The following is a 6,884-nucleotide window of genomic DNA, read 5'->3' on the forward strand; positions in this document are numbered from 1 at the left end:
ATGGGCGAGAGGTGGGGTACACCCTGGACAGGTCGCCAGCCCATTGCAGGGCAACACACAAACAACCAAGCACACAGTCATTCATACACCTAAGGGCAATTTAGAGTTACCAATTAACCTAACATGCATGTCTTTGGACTGTGGGAGGAAGCCAGAGTACCTGGTGAGAACCCACGCATGCACGGGGAGAACATGCAAACTCCATGCAGAAAGACCCCAGGCTGGGAATTGAACCCAGGACTTTCTTGCTGCAAGGCAACAGTGCTACCAACTGCACCACTGTGCAGCCCAAGAGATAAGACATCAGCCAAAAATGCAGATGACCTAAAGGCCATTATGAAAGAAACCTTGGCTTCCTGAACACATCAGCAGAACCAAATGCTGATTTCCTCCATGCCACACCGCATTGATGCATTGATTCATGCAAAAGGGAGGCCCAACCAGGTATTGAGTGCGTAGAAATGAACATATGTAACCTGACATTTCTGTTTACAATATCTTTTTTATACATTTCATGTAATATTGTAATTTTCTAACAGTGAATTTGAGATTTATCATTATAAAGTAATAAAGGCTTCAGATATTTCACTCTTTCTGAAATAAGCGACAAAAAATATTGAACTTTTTCACGACATTCTATGTTTGAGCTGTAGCTACTTGTATCTGTACTGATTAGCCACATGCTTGCTAGCATAAAACCGCTGTTAGCTAATCAAACGTTTAAACTGTATTACTTACAGCACGAAATGATCATAAATATCATGAGGACCATAAATATCGCTCCACCGTCCCAAACGTGAACCCCGAGTTTTACATCCTCAGATTACATGGGCAGAAAGATGGAAATCCAAGCTGTTGTGAACTATCTACTTCCGGGAGTGCTGCACTGTTAATGTTCCCCTGCCTTGCAACCTGCCTATTACCAAAGTTTACATTTTAGGATATGTTGTTGTAGTCCTAAATATAATCCATAAACGAACACAAAAAGTCGTTTTGTGGGTAATGACATTTGTGGAGAAATTCGGCACTTATGCTCGAATTTGGTAAAAGTTAGTTTTGATGATATTACTATTTATCCCTCTTAAATTCTGTGACGACAGGAATGTTAAATTCAAATAAAACACGAATAAGCGACTCAAGGTCTGTTGTCTTTATGAATGTTCACTGTCGTGTAAAAGTCTGAAATGTCCGTGGGCTGAGGAGAGAGTTGAATCGGGGCGCATCTTCAGCTGCGTTGGTAGATGAGTGCTCGACCTACATCAAGCCCAGCCGTCCAGTCCCGTCATGTGTTCCATGTTTACATAGAAACGTGGTCGCGGGAATTGCGGGTAGGCGCGGTGGCCAAGTGGTAAGGCGTCGGTCTCGTAAACCGAAGATCGCGGGTTCGAACCCCGTCCGTGCCTAACTCAAATGGTGGAAAGCTGATGCATTTTTTGATTGCTATTTTACTTGCTCTTTTGCATTATTTCTTTGTATTTAGTTTAATAGTTTTAATCTTGAAAAACATTCACATTTTTACTGTAAAAATACTCGATACTTAGTTTCAATTTATTCATGCAAAAGTTAGTGCCTCCACTCATAAAGTCAGATTTTTTTCAAAAAACGCACAATGAGAGTACTTTCTTTCATTCAAACATTTTAAGGAGTATAGATATCGTACAGTATTATGCGCTACTGATATAATTCAAACTGATTTTTCTTTTACCTGAAACCTACAAAGTTTCAAATACATGGCAGCCATATTGGAGATCTAACTCAAGTCTGTTGGTGCAGTCTCTTTGTGCCTCCAAGTTAGATTTTATGTGTTGCCAGTCAACAAGATCACCCCCTGAATTTGGAATTCCAATGGGGAAAGTAGGAGCTCATCAAATTCAGTATCCAACATGGCTGCACACACATAGTGAACGCTGCTGGTATAAACGATAAACTACAGGTCCTTCTCAAAAAATTAGCATATTGTGATAAAGTTCATTATTTTCTATAATGTAATGATGAAAATTTAACATTCATATATTTTAGATTCATTGCACACTAACTGAAATATTTCAGGTCTTTTATTGTCTTAATACGGATGATTTTGGCATACAGTTCATGAAAACCCAAAATTCCTATCTCACAAAATTAGCATATTTCATCCGACCAATAAAAGAAAAGTGTTTTTAATACAAAAAACGTCAACCTTCAAATAATCATGTACAGTTATGCACTCAATACTTGGTCGGGAATCCTTTTGCAGAAATGACTGCTTCAATGCGGCGTGGCATGGAGGCAATCGGCCTGTGGCACTGCTGAGGTCTTATGGAGGCCCAGGATGCTTTGATAGCGGCCTTTAGCTCATCCAGAGTGTTGGGTCTTGAGTCTCTCAACGTTCTCTTCACAATATCCCACAGATTCTCTATGGGGTTCAGGTCAGGAGAGTTGGCAGGCCAATTGAGCACAGTGATACCATGGTCAGTAAACCATTTACCAGTGGTTTTGGCACTGTGAGCAGGTGCCAGGTCGTGCTGAAAAATGAAATCTTCATCTCCATAAAGCTTTTCAGCAGATGGAAACATGAAGTGCTCCAAAATCTCCTGATAGCTAGCTGCATTGACCCTGCCCTTGATAAAACACAGTGGACCAACACCAGCAGCTGACACGGCACCCCAGACCATCACTGACTGTGGGTACTTGACACTGGACTTCTGGCATTTTGGCATTTCCTTCTCCCCAGTCTTCCTCCAGACTCTGGCACCTTGATTTCCGAATGACATGCAGAATTTGCTTTCATCTGAAAAAAGTACTTTGGACCACTGAGCAACAGTCCAGTGCTGCTTCTCTGTAGCCCAGGTCAGGCGCTTCTGCTGCTGTTTCTGGTTCAAAAGTGGCTTGACCTGGGGAATGCGGCACCTGTAGCCCATTTCCTGCACACGCCTGTGCACGGTGGCTCTGGATGTTTCTACTCCAGACTCAGTCCACTGCTTCCGCAGGTCCCCCAAGGTCTGGAATCGGCCCTTCTCCACAATCTTCCTCAGGGTCCGGTCACCTCTTCTCTTTGTGCAGCGTTTTCTGCCACACTTTTTCCTTCCCACAGACTTCCCACTGAGGTGCCTTGATACAGCACTCTGGGAACAGTCTATTCGTTCAGAAATTTCTTTCTGTGTCTTACCCTCTTGCTTGAGGGTGTCAATAGTGGCCTTCTGGACAGCAGTCAGGTCAGCAGTCTTACCCATGATTGGGGTTTTGAGTGATGAACCAGGCTGGGAGTTTTAAAGGCCTCAGGAATCTTTTGCAGGTGTTTAGAGTTAACTCGCTGATTCAGATGATTAGGTTCATAGCTCGTTTAGAGACCCTTTTAATGATATGCTAATTTTGTGAGATAGAAATTTGGGTTTTCATGAGCTGTATGCCAAAATCATCCGTATTAAGACAATAAAAGACCTGAAATATTTCAGTTAGTGTGCAATGAATCTAAAATATATGAATGTTAAATTTTCATCATGACATGATGGAAAATAATGAACTTTATCACAATATGCTAATATTTTGAGAAGGACCTGTAGATTCAAGATGGCGCCGATGATGGCCGCCTCGGAGCTTCGCTCTCTCTTTGTTTTTATATTTTTCTAGCCACAATCCTGTGGTCTCATTCAGTAGAGAGGAACTTCTCAACATCAGAGAGTCCTCTCTTGGGATTTTTTCACCATCTTTCATCGATCTGAGGTTCACTGAGCTTCTGGCAAGCGGAGCTGCGGCTCTATATGGGATTCTGCGCCGAAAACGGCGGAGGGGAAACCGTGCTGGCGCGCTGGTAAAGCTCTGCAAAAGAGGACTATGAACACCACTGCCTTCAATCCACCTGGCAAACGTCCGCTCTCTAAACAACAAGATGGACGAGCTGCTTCTTCTCACCGGTAAAAACTCACACCTCCGCGGATCAGAGGTTCTCTGCTTCACCGAGACATGGCTGAGTGAAAACATCCCGGACCGAGCACTGCTGATGCCGGACTTCCAGCTGCTCAGAGCGGATCGCAGCGCGGAGCTATCGGGGAAGAAGCGAGGAGGCGGAATCTGCTTTTATATAAATGAAAGTTGGTGCAGAGACGTAAAAGTGCTGGAGAAACATGTAGTCCGGATCTGGAGTCATTTTCCATCATTTGTAAACCGTTTTATTCACTGAGAGAGTTTTCCTCGTTTATAATAATCGGCTCATATTTTCCACCACATGGCTGCACTTCTGCTGCTGGAAAACATCTTGCTGAGCTGATTACAGACGTGGAAAAAAAATACACGGACTCTTTCATCATAATACTGGGAGATTTTAACAGAGAAAACCTCTCCAATGAACTCCCCAAATACAGACAGCATATTAAGTGTCCCACCAGAGACAAAAACACACTGGACCATTGTTACACAACTTTAAAGGACTCATATCATGCTGTTACCAGGGCTGCTCTGGGTTTTTCAGATCATGATCTAATCCACCTCATCCCAACCTAAAGACAGAGACTAAGAGCTTCCAAACCCAAGGTTCACACTGTTAAGAAGTGGACTGAGGAATCAAAGCAGATGCTACAGGCCTGCTTTGAATGCACAGACTGGACTGTTTTTGAAACTTCAGCCACTGACTTAAACCAACTAACTGATGTGGTGACATCATACATCAGTTTCTGTGAGGACATGTGTGTGCAGATCAAGACCTTCTGCACCTTTGGGAACAACAAGCCATGGTTTACTCCACACCTCAGGAATCTGCGCAGGGAAAAGGAAGAAGCTCACAGCAGTGGAGATTGGACACGGTACAGGCAGGCCAGGAACAAACTAACAAAGGAGATCAAAGCAGCTAAGAGAAGCTACAGTGAGAAGCTGAAGAACAACCTTTCTACTGGTGACACTTCAGTTGTATGGACTGGTCTGAGAAACCTGACTGCCTACAAGAGCCCCTCCACCCATCCTGAACAGAGTCGTCTCCTGGCCAACCGTCTGAATGGCTTCTACTTCAGACATGACAAGAAGCTGTTCACACCTCAAACCATCTCCTCCACATCCCATTCAGGAACAAATTTGACCCGTAAAACAACCAACCCCCTACCTTCAGATCCTCTGCCTGCACTAAAGATCTCCGAGGAAGATGTAAACAGGCTCTTTCAGCGCATGAAAACAAAGAAAGCTGGAGGACCTGATAACGTCTCCCCATCATGTCTGAAAGCCTGCGCACATCAACTTGCTCTGATCTTCACAAGGATCTTCAACATGTCACTGGAGAAATGTGAGGTCCCCTCCTGCCTCAAATGATCCACCATCATCCCGGTTCCCAAGAAACCCACCATCCTAGGATTAAATGACTACAGGCCTGTAGCCCTGACGTCTGTGGTCATGAAATCCTTTGAGCGGCTGGTGTTGAAGCACCTGAAAGACATCACAGGCCCCCTGCTGGACCCCCTGCAGTTTGCTTACCGAGCAAACAGGTCGGCAGATGATGCTGTTAACTTAGGTCTACACTTCATCCTGCAACACCTCGACCACCCAGGGACGTACGCCAGGATCCTGTTTGTAGACTTCAGCTCGGCCTTCAACACCATCATACCAGACATCCTCCACCAGAAGCTCATCCAGCTCAACGTCCCAGCCTCCACCTGTCAGTGGATCAACAGCTTCCTGACGGACCGACAGCAGCAGGTGAGACTGGGGAGCATCTTCTCCTGATCCAGATCAATAAGTACTGGTGCCCCCCAGGGGTGTGTTCTATCCCCACTCCTCTTCTCTCTGTACACAAATGACTGCACCTCATCGGACTCGTCCGTGAAACTCCTTAAGTTTGCAGATGACACCACTGTCATTGGACTGATCCAGGACGGTGATGAGTCTGCATACAGACATGAGGTGGATCGGCTGGTCCACTGGTGCTGTCAGAACTACCTGGAACTGAACCCACTCAAGACTGTGGAAATGGTGGTGGACTTTCAGAGAACAACACCCCCATACACCCCCCTCACCATCCTCAACAACACTGTATCGGCCGTGGACCACTTCAGGTTCCTAGGAACCACCATCTCTGAGGACCTGAGATGGTCTTCACACATAGACACTGTTCAAAAGAAGGCCCAGCAGAGACTGTACTTCCTGAGGCAACTCAAGAAGTTCAACCTTCCACAGGAGCTGCTGGTCATCTTCTACACTGCCATCATTCAGTCTGTCCTGTCTTCATCCATCTCAGTGTGGTTTGGATCATCCATAAAACAGGACAGGTCCAGACTGCAACGAATAATCAGGACTGCAGAGAGAATAATCAGGGCTGACCTTCCCTCCATCCAGGATTTATACAGGTCAAGGGTCAGGAAAAGAGCTGCTAAAATCTCTGCAGACCCCACACACCCTGCACATAAACTGTTCAGAGTTTTACCTTCAGGTGGCGCTACAGAGCACTGTTTACTAAAACCAGCCGCCACAGAGACAGTTTCTTCCCCCAGGCTGTTTCTCTGTTGAACATTTAATAGAGTACAAAACAACAGCATACAGATGTTGCAAATGCACCTTTTCTATTAAATATGTGTATATTGTACATTGTAAATTTGTATATTCTGTAATGCAAAAACAGAACAAAAGAGCAAAGTGTACCGGAGGCAAATTCCTTGCTTGTATGCACGAACTTGGCAATAAAGCTGATTCTGATTCTGATTCTTATGGTTTGTATCTCATTAAATGAGTGGCACACGTAAAACAAAATCACAAGGTTTTTCCACTTCAAACGACAGCCTAAGTACAATTTTTACTGGATTTAAACATATTGGTTAAAGTGTATTTGTGTAATAAGTGACGGACCAAATGGATGGGATTGGATCAGTAACAGGCAGAGAGCTTTACTTTAACTCAGACACCAGGTGGTGTACTGGTATTGGCAGGGA

At 44.6% G+C, this 6,884-nt stretch overlaps 1 non-coding gene across 1 annotated transcript; it reads left to right on the top strand.

Moving 5' to 3' along the window:
* The first annotated feature begins 1,331 nt into the window (after positions 1-1,331).
* Positions 1,332-1,403, top strand: trnat-cgu. Its single transcript has one exon. It is a non-coding gene; the product is annotated as a tRNA-Thr (tRNA).
* The last annotated feature ends 5,481 nt before the right edge of the window (positions 1,404-6,884 follow it).

Source organism: Girardinichthys multiradiatus, chromosome X, assembly GCF_021462225.1.
Source record: "Girardinichthys multiradiatus isolate DD_20200921_A chromosome X, DD_fGirMul_XY1, whole genome shotgun sequence".
In the NCBI taxonomy this organism is placed as follows: domain Eukaryota; kingdom Metazoa; phylum Chordata; class Actinopteri; order Cyprinodontiformes; family Goodeidae; genus Girardinichthys; species Girardinichthys multiradiatus.